Consider the following 16,946-nt stretch of genomic DNA (forward strand, 5'->3'; position numbering starts at 1 on the left):
AATATAGAGCTAAAATGTTTGCCCAATTTAATTGATAAAGAAAACCGATAATGTAAAAAAAAATCCACGAATATTTTTCGTAGGCGGTACGGAAGATTGGTCTTTCATATATATACTTAATAATTATGGCTTTGTCCTATATTCTTCTCAATTGATACTTTATTTGTCTGTCCATTATAGACCCCCTATTGACCAATGAACCGCATTGGCTCGACCCGCACAGGGAAGAAAGAGAAAGAGCTTAGAAGGCCCTGGTCTGCGGCTTTGTTTGGACCGCCTTATAGCCAGCCTAAATCAAAGCTCAACGGATTCAAGGTACTGTAAAAATTTTACCAAGTGACCCAAGCCTTGATTGATGTATGCATCAACCCTAGAATTAGTCATACTTATATAGTTATATTAGTATCTATTTAGCCATAATTTATATGTTGTCTTGTCATTATAAATTATCTTGCCAATTGGCTTCCCTTGGCAATGATCCCCTTGCACAAGGCAACATATGATCAATCTCTCTTTAAATTTTGAGTAATCGTAGACTATGTGATTGGAAACTTTAGATTTATTTTAATCACCAATACATTGGGAATCAATAACACTTTAATTACAAAAAAATTCTCATTATTCTATTCACAAGTGACAAAGAACTTTAAACATGTTTAGTTTTTAGAAGCAAGGAAGAGCAGAAGATAAAATCAGGCCATTAACGTCCAAATGAAGAGCACACTTGTTGGTATGCTTTTAGATATTGTAGGATTCCATGGTATTTCATATTGTATGTTATGTAACGACAAAAGCTTATGGGTAGTACGAGAACAAAGGCGACAAGACAAACGAATAACACCAATTTCCTATAAATTAAGCCATATAAATAAATTGAAACTAATTTCTTATAAGATCAAATCTATATAAGAAGTTCAACCAGTCTGGTATAAGGCGATTTTTCGTTAATTTTATTAAAAAACGATCATTTTGAGGGTAACTTTGTAAAGTTTTGATAAGGGCTTAAAGCTTGCCCACCAATTCATTCATTGAGCATATAAATAGCGTACAATCCTCTTTCCTAGAATATGAGATTTCTAGAATATTTACACAAATATAAGCAACATCAATCATATCCTATAATCAAGGTAACTACCTAAAATATCAGATAAGCATAGCAAATAATATATCTTAACAAATCCCAACACCCCCCCCCCCCTCAAGTTGGAGCGGTTGGAGTAAAGACGCCCAACTTGCGGATCAAGTATCGAATTGAGACTTTCCAAGAGCTTTGGTGAAAACATCAGCCAACTGTGAGGTTGTATGAACATATGAAGGATCGATTAAGCCATCACACTACTAGAAAACAGGCCATTTCCGACAGATTAATTCCGTCGGAAACACCCTGAATTCCATCGGAATTGGTTGTCGGAAAAGGTTTTGTAGGAAAAATGACCTTTTCCGACGGAAATTCCGTCGGAAACACTTTTCCGACGTAATTTCCGTCGGAATTAGTTCATCGGAAGAGGATTTCCGGCACCGAAAAAGTCCGTCGGAAAATGCTTTAAAAATAACAAAAAAAAGCCCCCCACCACCACCCCGCACCACCCACCAGCACCACCTTAACTTGCCAGTCCCCCTGACCAGCCCACACCACCTTAACCAGCCCACACCACCCACCAGCACCACCTTAACCCACCAGTCGCACCACCTTAACCTGAACCCACACACCAAACCCACCTAACCTTAACCCACCACCTTAATCCACCTAACTTGAATCCACCCACCACCTTAACCCACCTAACCCTAACCCGAACCCACGCATGACCCACCACCTTAACCAACATACCTTTAAAATTCGAACCCACCCACCTTAAACCACCCACGACCCACCATCTATCACCTAAACCCACCCAAACAAAACCCAGAATTACCACCCTAACCTTACCTATTCCAACCAACTACCCACCAAAAACCACCCACAACCGCCCAAAACCACAACCACAACCGACCAACGAAGAATGTGTAAAAAAAATTAAAAAAAAAAAAAGAAAACATACCTTTACAATGCTTTGAATGTCACCTTGAATTTGGTTTAATATGGCCAAATTCGACCATAAAACCTCTAGATCAAGAGGTTTCATGGTCGAATTTGACCAGAATAACCATTATTCGATCTCTGGAGAAGCACGACAACGAAGAAGAGGAAAGCAGGAGGAGAAGAGCAATGAAGGAGGAAAAGAGGAAAGAGAAGAGAGAATAAGAAGGAGGAGAAGAGCAACAAAGGAGAAGAGGAGAGAGAAAGAGAAGGAGAAGAGAAAAGCAGAAGGAGAGGAAGGAGAAAGAGGAGAAGAGGAGAGAGAAAGAGAAGGAGAAGAAAGAGGGGCGCCTTGGGTATGGGAAGAAAGGGAACCGGCTTTTTTATTGGGTAGGGTTTGGTAAAAAGCTTTTAATTTTTTTTAATTATATTCCGACGAAAATTTTGTCGGAAATTTTCGACGGACTAAAAATCCGTCGGAAATTGTAAATTCCGACGGAAATTTCCGACAGAGTTTCGACGTATTTTTTGAATTCGTCGGAAATATCCGACGGAACATAAATCCGTCGGAAATTATGCTTTTTCCGACGGAATTTTGTGTCCGTCAGAACAAGTCCATTGGAATTTGCCTGTTTTCTAGTATTGTCAGTGATCGCATCGCGGACAAAGTGACAGTCAACTTCGATATGCTTTGTTCGCTCATGAAAAACTAGATTTTTAGCAATATGAAGAGCCGATTGACTATCACAAAACAACTTAATAGCCTTACGATGATGCACTCCTAAGCTCAATAGAATACCTTTCAGCCACGTTAATTCACATGTGATAGCAGCCATAGAGCGATATTCCGCCTCTAAGGATGATTTAGAAACCATGTTTTGCTTCTTAGTTTTCCATTATATAGGAGAGTGACCTAGAAACACGAGCCATCCTGTCAATGATCTTTGAGTTATGGGACATGCAACCAAATCAGAATCACACCAACCCTGCAAATAATTCACTATCTGCACGAAGCAATATGCCTTGCCCGGGGGTGCCTTTCAAATAACGCACCACCCGCAAGGCCGCTTCCTAATATTCAATTCTCGGCTCCTGCATAAACTGTGATAGAATATGAACTGAATAAGCAAGATCGGGTCTTGTGACTGCTAGATTGATAAGTCTTCCCACAAGTCTTCTGTAAACTTCCGGATCAGAAAGAAACTCGCCACTAGCCAAACTAAGTTTATGATTTTGTTCAATTGGGAAGTCATCAACTGGTTTGGCTCCCAACATTCCTGCTTCATAAATTATATCAAGTGTGTATTTCCTTTGACAAAGAAATAAACTAGAGGAACTACATGCCACTTCAATGCCCAAAAAATATTCCAGAGAGCCAAGATCCTTCATGTGAAAACAATTACTAAGAATGATGAGATCGTCAACATACACAAGAACATTTATTTGAATTTTGCCTTTAGTATAGGTAAATAATGAGTAATCAGAGTAGGGCTATAAGAAACCATACCCTTTTAAAGCATAAACTAGTTTAGCAAACCAATATCGGGGTGCTTGCTTTAGGCCATAAAGAGAATTTCGAAGACGGCACACCTTGTTGGGTTCGAAAGACCTAAAACTGGGGGGAAGCTTCATATACACCTCTTCATCAAGATCACCGTGTAAGAATGCATTGTGAACGTCCATTTGATGGAGTTCCCAATTATTAGCGGCCAATATAGCAAGAAAAGCTCGAACGGTGACCATCTTGGCAACTGGAGCAAAAGTTTCTGTATAATCAATGCCTTCTTTTTGATGATTACCAAAGACAACTAATCTGCACTTCAATCTCTCCACTGTCCCATCGGAGTTGTACTTGAGCTCGTTTCCCGGGAGGAAGAGTTTCCATGGTCCAAGTTCCATTATTTTCAAGAGCTTCTATTTCCTTTTTCATTGACTCCCTTCAACCTGCACTTTTCATGCTCTCCTTGAAAGACCGAGGTTCTTAACCTGAAGTAATTATTGCAAGAAAATTTCGATAATTAGCAGAAAAATTGTCACAATTTATATAGGGTAAGGAGTACCTGAGGAACGCTGAGGAGAAGATGTGTTAAAAGATGGAGTGGATGGATTGTTTCACTACTAGAAATAGGTCGTTTTCTGACGGATTTGTTCCGACGGACGTAAATTCCGTTGTAAAATTTGAATATTCCGACGGAATTTTGGTCTGTCAAAAAAATCCGTCGAAAAATGTTAGTTGCGACGGATAATCCCTCGGAAGTATTCCGACGGATTTTTTATCCCTCGGAATTTACTGCTTCCGACGGAATATTCCCTTAGAAAACTTCTTCCGACGGAATTTTCCGTCAGAAGATTTCAATTCCGAGGGAATATTATCCGTTGGAACCTATTAATTTCCTACGGTTTTAAATCCGTAGGAAAATTTCCGACGGAAAGTTTTTTTTTTTAAAAAAAAAAAAAAAAAAAAACCAAAAACAAACCCTTACACTAAAACCGGACCCCTACCCCCTTCCCTTTTCATTTCTCTTTCTCTCTCCCCGCCCTTTTGCATCTCTTCCTCTCCTTCTCCTCTTTCTCTCTCCTCTCTTCCTCTCCTCCTCCTCTTTCTCTCTCCTCTCCTCCTCTCTTTCTCTCTCCTCACCTCCTCTTTCACAGCAACGCATAAACGGCTTCCCTCACTCACTCACTGAAGCTTTCACCGCAACCCATAAACGGCTCCAGTTTTCCGACGAATTTTCCGGGAACGACTGAGGTTCGGCGTCGAAATGAGGCTTGACTTGGTTTCATCAACAACAACCTAAACATCAATTGTAGATCTTGTAATTTAGGTTTGTGTTTTGATCTAGTTTTTTTTTTTTTTTTTGAATAAATATTTAGATCTAGTTAATTGTATATGTAATTGTAATGTTAATTTATAAAATTTATTAGATAATTATATATTCGTACATTTCTATTAATTTTCCTTGTTTAATTTTGGTTTTTTGAAGTTTTTGGGGTTTTTTTCGGGTTTTTCCGGCTTTAAGGGTTAATGGTGGTGGTGTGGTGGTGTCGGTGGTGGTGGGTGGGCGTTCTGGTAGTGTCGGTGGTTATGGGGTGGGGTTGTGGTGATGTGGGTGGCGTGGGGAGGTTTAGTGGGTTATTTGGTGGTTCTGGGTTGGGTTTGGTGGGTCTGGGTAGGGTGTTTGGGTGGGGAGATGGGTCTGGGTGGGGTGGGGTGTCTGCGTCGGGGTGGGGTGGGGTGGGGTAGGGTGTCTGGGTTGGGTGGGGTGGGGTGGGGTGTCAGGGTGTGGGAAAAAGAGTTGGGGACGTGGTGGGTGGTGTGGGCTGGTGGCGGGGGTGGATCTGGGTGGGGAATGTGGTGAATTTTTTTTATTTACTCTTCCGACGGAATATACCTTTTCCGACGGAAAATTCCGTCGGAATATCTCCCCCACCGACGGAATTTTTCGTCGGAATATCTCCCCCACCGACGGAATTTTCCGTCGGAACATATCCTACTCCGACGGAAATTTCCGTCGGAACCTTGCGACGGATTTTCACCTAAAGTCAACAAAAGCGCCGACAGAACATAATCCGTCGGAAATTCCGTCGGAATAGACCTTTCCGACGAAATATCGCGAAATTCCTACAAAGTGTGTTCCGACGATGCTTTCCGACGGAATTTCGTCGGGCATTTCCGGCGGAATTTCAAGGTTTGCTGACGGATTTTTTCCGTCGTTGATTGACTGTTTTCTAGTAGTGTTTGTAAGAATAGTATGAGTCACATAATCACGTAACAACACTGATGGAGTTTTCTCCCTCATACCACGCCCTAATACTTGATATGTGGGCTGCTCGTCAATTGTTTCGACGCTAGGCTGTTTTGTGGCAGTAGCTTCTGTGAGCTGTTCTTCATTGTTGTCGGCTAGGAGCTATTGCTGTGGCTGCTAGATAGTCCTCCTGGCAGTAGACTCCACACCCCGCCACCCCCCCCCCCCCCCCCGCGGTCAGCAGGTACTTGCCGCGGGCTACCTGCGGACTGCACTGCCTGGCTGTGAGTGTATAGGGGCTGCTGCTCATCATCAGTGGCGGACTTGGGCTTAGACCTGGTGGGTCAAGTGACTCACCAGGCCCAAAAAAAAATTTTAAGTTATTTAAAAAAAAAAAAAAAAAAAAAAAAAAAAAAAAAAAATTAAAATCAGTTAAGGAGAGACGGAGAGTTCAAGGCTTTCAACCCTAGCCTCTTCGTGCTCTGGCTTCTCCTTCTCCGCTTATTCCGCTTAATCGCCTGATTCGCCTCCATTCTTGATTCTTCTCTTCGTGAATCGTGACTTCTCCTTCAGTCCTTCTCCGCCTAATCTCCTCCATTCTTCTCTTCGTGAATCGTGATTCGTGAGTGGTGAGTCGTGACTTCGCCTAATCGCCTCCATTGTTAATCGCCTCATCTCCATTCTTCTGTTCGTGACTTCGCGTCCGAGGTTGTGGAAGATGACTAATTGACTTTCCCATCGTCACATTTATCAGGTTCGATCTTGTTTCTCTGTCTTGATTTAGTTTCAAATTTTTGGGTTTGATTGTCGTGGATTTTTGCATATATGTAATATGTTCCTGTTGTTTTCGACATGTTCAATGTGTATTCGAATTTTTTTTGGTTCAATCTTTGTGGGTGTATTTCAGCAAAATCGCTTCGTTTTTATTGGGGTTTATTTGATCATTATTTGTTTTCGATTTTTTGGCTTTATTTGGTCGATTGGTTTTCGATTATTTTGGTGTTTATTTGATCGATTTGTTTTCGATTTTTTGACTTTATTTGGTCGATTGGCTCATTTTATAATACAATGCCCTTTAATTTTGTTGATTGTTTGGTAATTTATTGTGTTTTTGTTTATTGACTGAGGGGGGTTATTAATCCCTGTTATTTGGTTTTGACTGTCGAAATGGATTAATGGGTCAATATATATTTTTGGTATGTATGCAGCTCAGTAAATTGGTTATTGGTATCATTGTTGTTTGCAATTGCAGCTTCTTTGAATGTGATATTGTCGATTAACAGGATTTTTAAATAATGGTATGAATGTATGATATGTTGATATGGTTTTATAGATTAGTATTCATTGATACTTAATTGATTAGTGATGATGGAACTGTTATCTATGGTGTGTTAGGTTCCAGTTTGGATTTTGGATGATTAGTGGGGAGCATCTGGGTGTATTTTGTTGATGGATGTCGAAATGGTTGTGGCTCGATAATTTTGGATTAATTTGAGGAGAGAATCTTATGAGTAGTATATTGTCAGATACTGAATATCGAGTATCAATGCTTATGTTTTCGTCTAACCCCTTTGGTTGGGACTGTAATTGGATGATCTTCACGACCAATTTTGCTAGGCTTTCATTTCTTTGGTTATATTTGGGGCTTTTGATGTGAAGCTTTTTGTTAATTATGTCAAATTCTATGATGTGTATGATCGAATATGTTACTTCTTTCATTTTGCACATCCAATATGCTTGTTTTGAGAAACCTATATAAATAAGATTTGACTTTTTATTTTTTTAATTTTTTTTTTTATGTTTTGTGGCCAAGTCACAAATTGGTTTTTACGGTTCTACCATTATGTCTTTGCAGGCTCATCTAGATTCAATCAATGAAGAAACGCAGAAGAAAGTTGGTAAGTTTTCTTTTTACCATTGCTTAAGTGGTGTTATTCTTGGCCTATGCTACTCTATGGATTGATTTGCTCTTCATGTCTAATGCTTGATTGTTTACGGTTAGAGAATGTATACAAATTACTCAACAAGTTTTTATATTCTCAACTTAATAACATAGATTCTATATATACATTTGGTGCCTTACTTTGGTATTTCCTTCCACCTCTCTTTCCTATGTTCACTGTTTTCATGTAAGATTTTAACATATTTGATTATCGATTGTGACTCACCAGTCGGAAAATCCTGGGTCCGCCACTGCTCATCATTCTCATTTGGCTGGGCAATATCACCCATGCTATCATTCGCAATTTCTGCGTTGTTTATTACCACTTCCTCTTGATGTTGCTCAACATTGTCATAATCCACCTCCACATTAATTGGCACAATATTTTCCAGAGTAATATTAGAAGAGTCCGGATCTAGAAAAGGAAACACGTCCTCAAAGAACTTAACATCACGAGGGATAAAAATTTCCTTTGTATTAAGATCAAATAAATTCCACCCTTTCTTTCCAAAAGGATACCCCAAAAAAAATGCTTTTTTTTGCTTCTACTGGCAAATTTATCTCCTTTTGCTTTTTGGTAATGGGCAAAACACAAACAACCGAATGTGCGAATAGCATTATATGAAGGAGACACGGCAAATAGAATTTCATACGGAGTTTTATTTTGCAACAAAGGAGAAGGAGTATGATTAATTAAATGTACAGCGGCAAGAACACTCTCCCCCCAAAAATTAATTGGTAAATTGGCTTGAAACCTTAATGCTCTCTCCATGTTTAGAATGTGTTTGTGTTTTCTCTCAACCGTCCATTTTGTTGTGGAGTACCTACACATGAGGTTTGAAACAATATGCCCGTAGCAGAGAAAAAATCATGTAAACAATTAAACTCAGTTCCATTATCACTTTGAACTACTTTAATTGTTTGATAAAATTGTCTGTCAACCATAGCAACAAAAGACATGAACATACGAAACACCTTAGTTTTATCCACAAGCAAATAGACCCAAACTACACGAGAAAAGTCGTCTACAATGGTCAAAAAATATCGAGCACCACATGAAGAAGGATGCCTATATGACCCCCACAAATCACAATGTATTTTTTCCAAAATACGTGATGCTCTATTCTCACTTAAAGGAAATTTGTCTCTAAGGTGTTTAGCACGAAAGCAAATTTCACAAGCTTTATTTAAACTACCCTTGCAATCAATAATAGGAGGAAGCAACTTTACTACTTTTTCAGATGGATGACCTATTCTTTTGTGCCAAAGTTCCATAGTAGAAGATACCCCATTCACCGACACATGTTGCACTGATTCCACACCTTCGAAATAGTACAGTACATTCCGTCTAACACCCGTTCCAATCAGCTTCCTCGATCGGTGTCGTATAGCACACATAGAAGAGTTAAATTGGACAGTACAACATATATCATCATTTAATTGAGAAACCAAAATCAAGTTACAACTTAATTCCGGGACAAAAAGCACATGAGTGAGAACAATTTTCTCCGACAAACGAATTGAACCCTCCTTAGTAGCCATTACGGTCTTGCCATTTGGAAGTCCAACTGGGCAGTCAAATATGTCTTGAATGTCATATAACCAAGCAGAGGAACAAGTAACATGTCCTGATGCATCCGTATCCACGATCCACAAGTGATCATCAAATTGACCTTGATTGGGTGGAGTTTTAGCATTACCAATAAGACTCTTGATAGCCATCCATTTTTCAGAAGTAAATCCATTAATTAAGCAGGCAGTAGTAGACCCACACCCGGCAGCCGTGCCGACCTGAGCACCATCGGCGGAAGCCATAATGACATTGATCCGACCTGGTACAATAGAGATGTCTGTTTGATTTTTGAGATCAAGAAAATTTAAAAAAATCTGGTTCAATTTGCTGTGAAATATATTGTTTAGTTGTATGTGATAGCGGCTCTTGATCGCCTGCCATTGTCTTGTGTATGAATCTCCCTAAGCGACTGATACCATGTAAAGTTTCGATAAGGGCTTAAAGCTTGCCCACCAATTCATTCATTGAGCATATAAATAGCATAGCGTACAATCCTCTTTCCTAGAATATGAGATCTCTAGAATATTTACACAAATATAAGCAATATCAATCATATCCTATAATCAAGGTAACTACCTAAAATATAAGATAAGCATAGCAAATAATATCTTAACAAATCCCAACAAACTTCAACAATTTTAATTAAATTATAGAGAGTTTGATTGTACCTTAATGTGTAGTTTTTTAATGAATACATGTTGTAAAAGCTAAATTAATTAATCTATTATATAAACAGAATTTTTCAAGAATAAAATTTATGTTAGAAATTGGTAACCTTTATTACCAAGCAGTATATAAGGGGTAACTTTAAATACTAGGATAAACTTAAAGTCTTTAACCCATCTTATAATAAGTTAATAAAAGTAATGGAGGGAGTATGGTTGAGAAAGGTTTAGGGCAAAAAGAAGCTTGACTAGTCTAAATCTCTAAAAGGAGTGTTTACAGACTTTTTAATTATTTTATTGAGTGTTAGGTAGCTAACAATAGCTGTTCTGCCTCACTCTTTCCATTGAGACTTAAATGATATAAAAGTATCTACGTTAATTTCACTTGCCGAGCTTGTGTAGGACAAGATCTAAGGAAAATCTAGGAAACTGGATGACAATGTTAATTGGTTGTTTTTATTCTAGAATTCAGATTAAAATCTAATAGCTTTCTTTTAGTTCTTTTTCCTTTCTTTTTATCTCTTTATCCAGAGCCCAAAGTTGGACCAATTTTCTTTGTTAAATAACCTTCCTTCAGGATTGAAGTTTGCTAGGTCAAATTTAATTAAAGGAAAATCCCTTTTAGTTTGTTGCCATGATGGTAAGTGATTTCCTTTGGTTGTGAAATTAATTTAAGCGCAACTAAACATGATAACCAAGGAGTTTTTTGTTTTAGCACTTTGTTTTGTTTATTGTCTTCAAAAATGCATAACTCAAGGAATTTTCATGTTTCTTTATCCTACCTCAAAGTCTCAAACCACTCTTGCTTGCACTGTTGCACAATATATCGGGTTAGTCAAAGCCTGTGGTAGGTTCTTTATGGGATTTGACATGTTCAGGCCAGGAATGAATGATCATTCTCCGTATCAGTAAAACTCGTGTATTGTTCAACAATGCATATATAGCTGTTCATAGCTTATGCTTCTTGAGCTCTTCATTTGAATTCAAAAATACCTCTCCGTGTCCAACCCTTTGATATGAAGTGAGTTGCGACACCTAGGCATGTCAGCCTAAAACATTGGTTAGCTCCTCGGAAACAAGTGTTTCTACCTTCTAATTGACATTGATTTCTAATCCTCATGTAAGCTTGAGTTTTTCGTCAAACATATTATGCACGCTAAGGGGGTGTTTGGTATGGGTTTTTTTATAGGGGTGGAAACGGAATCAGATTACCGTTTTCGTTAGAATATGTTTGGTTAATGAGTAAAGTAACAAATTCCGTTACTTGGTGGTAACCCATTCCACCCATTTGTTTCCGTTGCAAAAACTGCGGAAACAATTCACGTTTCTTTCCTCGAACCCAAAAAAACACAACTTTTACTCTTTCTCTCTCCTCTCATTCCATAATTTTCCGAAAAATTCCCAAGTTTGATCGATCGAATCTCTAGATTTTGCTCAATTTGATCAATTTCCTAGCTCAAATCTCCAGAAATCAATAATCTTAATCATCACAGGTTTGTTTTTTATCAATTTTTTATTAGATAAACCCTTGATTTTGAATTTGTGTTGAAATTTGTATAATTTTCAGTTTGATTGTTTGTATTTTGATTATTTTTTTTATCTCAGATTGTTTGTAGTACATAGATTGTTAATATGATATCAATTTCTAGGGTTGTTCGTTGATATCAATTTCGATTTCACAACATCAGTTCGATTTCATAACATCAGTGACTTGCTTGTTTGTTAACATTTTCTTTTCTTGTTTGTTAATTTTCTGCTGAATTTGATGGTTTATATTGCTATTTTTGCCTATAATTGCTGGTTATAATGTGTTTTCCCCCAAATTTTTTCCCATGATTTTGGTTTATTTGCTTATAAGAGCAACATGACTAGATTACTTACCCATATTTTGAATCGAAATACTCTGCTACTGCCTGATTACTTACCCAGATTATTTAACCAGTTAGCTTTAGCTTATGAATTATTGACTACTAATTTCGCTCATACGATTAGGATTGTGAGGGTTTATGTTATTCCCTGTCAACTTGTCAAATGATGTACTATTGATGGAAATCGAAAGCATGAACTATGGCATAAAAAAATCCTGCTATGTATTGAAATATTTTAAATTTATCCACATGTGGAGCATTCTTTGTTGATTGCTATTGTTTTGCTGTTTAACGGGTTCAATTGCGATTTATTTTCTCTGTTTCTTGTATTTTAATGGTTTTTGATGGGTAATATATTGATACTATTGTACATTTTTTGGACTGATTTTTCAAGGTTTCTACAATGCCTCGACTTATGCGTTCCATAAGGAAGAAAAAGCTTAAACAAATACAACTAGTTATTTCAATGGTTATTATTTCATTCCTCTTTGTTCATTTTTTTCTTCTTTAGAACTGCTGCTGTTCATATGACCTGAGTTCATATGTAGTCTGCACCCTCTATAGTAGGCTGCTTCCATTCCACTAATGAGTAGAAACCTTGTCCAGCTTAATTCCTTAGCTTATCTAGTTGTCCCTCTAATACTTAATTAAGAAGCTTTTTCAGCTGATATCAAACCTGTTAATATGTCTATCGTTGCAACTTAGACTATTGTAGAGATGACTTGTATCTATTGAGACTGCGAGTCTGCAGCTGTATCTGTTGTTATCATCGGAACTCTATGAATCACCTAGTTGTTTGCAAGTTGTCATACAGTGGCTGGTATCTTGTTCTTACCCTCCATTACCACCCTTTGTTCAGATATTGACTCAGTGACTTGATTGGAATTGTCCTTTTGAGTTCTTTGTTAAATACACGTCTATGTCACATGAGTTTAGAGGCTTTATTGGCTTGATCATTTATAGGCTCTAATATAGGAAAGCAGGATAAAATCCTTGAGCATGTGCTTTCTTTGCTATAACCTGGAGTGTTTGGGCGTGAACAGAACTCTAGAAATTTATATGCCTGATACAATATTTTATCATATTGTAAAGTTGTTCACATCCTTTTTTAACTTCATTAAAACCTTATTGTGATACTTTAGCATCATTTCCTATTTTTGACACTGATTGAAGAGCTAATCCTTATATGCTTACAGGCTACAGCTAGCATAAAAAATGACTGAAGATGGCAATCAGTTGGTAGTAACAGAACAGTAGCTTAGAGTTAGCAGACATCTTTCTTTTTTTTTTTTTTTTTTTCACTTCCTACTCTTTATCTTTTATGGTAACAAATTAGCTAATTCCTAAATATGCAATTCTCTGTTACAACTATTATCCAAGTGCACAAGAAGTTAACCTTAAAAGCAGGAGCTCAAAAAATATCTTTTTGCTATGTTAAGTAGCTCTCAGTCAAAGGAATTTTATTTTATTTAAATAAATATTTATTCCAGTAAGCTTTATATCTTTGTTCAATCCTGAGGCTTGGTCCTGAGAAAATGATATTGTTGAATTGTTTGTTGCATTATTGTCTTCTGTTTCCTTGTCTATTGATTTCTCAGAGGTGATGATAATATAGGGACATGTAAAATTAAGCAATCTGCAGTATTTGACTTGCCTATACTTCAGGAATTTAACATGCTCATTGTTTATATGACTTTTCATGTTTTGACTTGTTGCATTCTCTTATATGGAAGACTCATAAGAAAGCTAAAGGGTTGTTTGGAGTCCCATTCATTCACTATGAAACTCTTGCGGAGATATACACAAAAGACAAAGCTACCGGAGATGTAAGTGAGTCATTCGTTGATGCCATAGAAGGTATTGATCAAGAGATTGATAAGCAACCATTGATTGTCGAGAGTGATGAAGAAGATGATGTGAATTCTACTAATTCGGACACTTGAGCAATACAAGTTATGTGTTGGGATTATTCATATGATGATGGACATATTATTAGTCAATGTTTGGATAATTAATGAGTGCCAATTTTGCTTTATATATATATTGTTTTTTTTAACCGTAAAATATGTAGCATAGACAATATTTTTTATCTAGGTTATTTTTTTTATTTTTTTTTACCCGTAAAATATGAGCATAGACAATATTGTATTATTCATTCTTATTTTTCGTTTCCGTTTGTTATACCAAACAAGAGGAAACGGAATGGTGATAATTGTTTCCGTTTCCTTTGATGTACCAAACAACTAGTAATGGTAACACTAATTGTTACCCTTTCCCCTCCTAATTTGTTTCCATTCCGTTTTCTATACTAACTCCATACCAAACACCCCCTAAGTATTGTCAGTATTTTTTCCAAGAGAAGACATCAGCGTATGTATCTGCCTAGCAATCTTAATCTTATTGTTTAGTGAAGATGGTAAGTTCTCTTGTTTCTCTGTGAAATACAACAATTTCTAATACAAGGTATAAAAAAAATTAAGTACTCGTATTCCCTCCGTCCCATAATATAGTTCTTGTTTTTCTATTTTGGAGATCCAAAATGATGTTCATGTTTCCATTTTTGGATAGTATATAAAGACTATTATACCCTCACTTTTTTAACTTTATTTATTGTACTTCCTAAATTACCCTTGAATTTTGCACATGTCTTGTACCTTTTTCCACTTTCTCTCTCTAACTTTTATTTATAATTGTACTTTTTACTTTTATTAATGTATTTCATCTACTTCTTCCTCCTATTTCTTAAATACCGTAAAAAAACACAAACAAAAATTATATTATGGGACGGAGGGAGTAATTATCAATTGTTCCACTCATGTCTCCGAATTCAATAGTTTTGAGTTATTATGTTTACAATACGATATACTAGTAAAATCTTTTTGCTCGGTACTTTTGATGCATAGGATCCTTTGATGATGGCAGGTCTTTTAAAGAGACAGAGATTACTAAATTGGAAATGAGGAGACGACTCGTATGTATATGTAAGTTTTCTACAAATGCCCGGCCATCCAGAGGAAATTTAAAGCAGGTATTTGGTTTTCTTAATAGTGAAACAAGCATAAGTTCTTAACAAACTTCTCTATTGAAATATCTTTTACCGCAATAATTAGAGAAGATAAATGATTAACGTCGATCATTGTAAGGGTACTTGATCTCACCCATTTGTTCTTTCTTCTTATTAAATATGTTCTTTGGATGTGTCTGTTTGGAACTTTTCTTCCTAAGTTTATTGGATATTTATGTGATCTTCATGTGATAAAATAAGTAAATACTTCTTCCATTTTATATTAAATGACACACTTTATCTTGGTACACACATTAAGGAGGGGTGGCAAACAAACTAACCCATAGCTAGAGTTGGCAATTCCAATACCCAAACCCAACCTAAAGTTTACTAAGAGAAACTCGAACGGGACCTGAAGTGAACTCGAATTTATTACAATTTGACCCATATGTCATATTTTGTTCTAATACTTCCTCCATTTCACTAAAATTGCAATACTTTATCTTACGCACTATTTACATGTCCTACTTTGACTAATTTTTATGATTTACTCGTAGTCATGTGAGATCTTATTAGATTCGCCTCAATTTATATTTTCATAATACCAAATTTTTAAATTTTGTTTTTTTCTTATTGATAATTAATGATATTAGTGAGTGAAATAATGCATTGGCAAGTGTGAAAGGAGAAGTGTTGCAATTTTACTAAAATGGATGAAGTATTAAGTTTTACACTATTTCTCTTTTTCATAGCTTTTATTTATTTATTTATTTATTTTTTTAGCACGACTGAATGATATTATAAATTTATTCTCAAAATGTATGTCCTTTGCTATTGATAGTATTAGCCATAGTTTCCTATACAAAAAATAATATCGGGGTTATGCTTATGTTTTAAATGAATCAATTGGGCAAAAAGTTCGCCTAGGGTTCCAGTACGATAGTCCCTCTCTAGGGCGAGTGAGTTTCGCAGTTCGAGTCTCCGTTTTAGTAGTTTGTCTAGATTGTTAAGAATTAGATAAAGATCGTGTGCTTGAAGGCTGGCCCTGGTCTTTTGGCAATCACATTCCGTTACTGAAAGAAATATTGAAGGGTGAACAACCCTATGAGGTTGCCTTTAAACATACCCCGATGTAGATCAGAACGTTGGATGTCCCGTTCGGCCTTCGGAATTCATCCTTTGCTTATGATCCGGGAGAAAGTTTAGGGGGCTTCCTTGAACATGATGATGATGATGACCCCTTAGGGTGGGGTGAATTTATGAGAGTCAAAATTCTCCATGACATTAATAAGCCTTTGCGAAGAGGAATCAAGATTGATGCTGGAAATTCATCAGAGAAATGGATAGGATCTAAATATGAGCGTCTCAGGGATTTCTGTTACTATTGCGGACGTTTGGGACACACTGACAGAGATTGCCACATTCAAGGAGAAGAAGATAGAGACAGCGGAAGCACGATCTACCAGTATGGACCTTGGTTGATGGCCTCCCCTCACAGTAAAACTCGCATCACCCTGGCTGCTAGAGAGCGAGAGAAGAAGTTACTGGCGAATGTGGCGAATTCTAAATGTTCTTTGAGAAGATCAGAGTACAAGGACCCGGATGCTATACGGCTTCCCCCTTACCCCCCGCAGTGGCTAGAAAGCTGTTGTTTCCCTCCCCTGCTCAAAATCTGACCACAACTCCTAAGCCATTAATCGTGAACAGCCAGACCCATTCTATTATCACAACTCCTTCTGATACAGTAGACCCTGCTATAACAGCCCCCCAACAGGTTGCCCAAGGCAAAAAGTGGAAGAGATTGCAAAGGGGATTGAGTGAAGGTCCTCAAATCATGGAGATACAGGCTGATCAGATGACTAAGAGGAATATTGAGGAAGTTATGACAGTGATGTTGTGGATGTAGATCTAGGAAAACGCACGAAAATTGCTACCTTGGCTTTATACACCAGTTCGAGTCCAGCGGAGGTTGGAGGTGTCCAACCAATCCCAATGAGTTCCTTATGTTAGAACTGCCGGGGAATTGGCAATCCTCAGGCAGTTAGAGCACTCCGCTGTTTAGTGTGCTTTACTTAGCCCGGACTCTGTTTTTCTAGCAGAAACGAAGGTTAAAAAATCTATAGCTGAAAAC

At 37.3% G+C, this 16,946-nt stretch overlaps 1 long non-coding RNA gene across 1 annotated transcript; it reads left to right on the top strand.

The window, feature by feature from the left end:
* Positions 1-11,204: 11,204 nt before the first annotated feature.
* LOC110703980 lies at positions 11,205-14,095 on the top strand. The gene is made up of 2 exons (XR_002507831.1): positions 11,205-11,436; positions 13,545-14,095. It is a non-coding gene; the product is annotated as an uncharacterized LOC110703980 (long non-coding RNA).
* Positions 14,096-16,946: the final 2,851 nt, after the last annotated feature.

Source organism: Chenopodium quinoa, unplaced genomic scaffold, assembly GCF_001683475.1.
Source record: "Chenopodium quinoa cultivar QQ74 unplaced genomic scaffold, ASM168347v1, whole genome shotgun sequence".
In the NCBI taxonomy this organism is placed as follows: domain Eukaryota; kingdom Viridiplantae; phylum Streptophyta; class Magnoliopsida; order Caryophyllales; family Amaranthaceae; genus Chenopodium; species Chenopodium quinoa.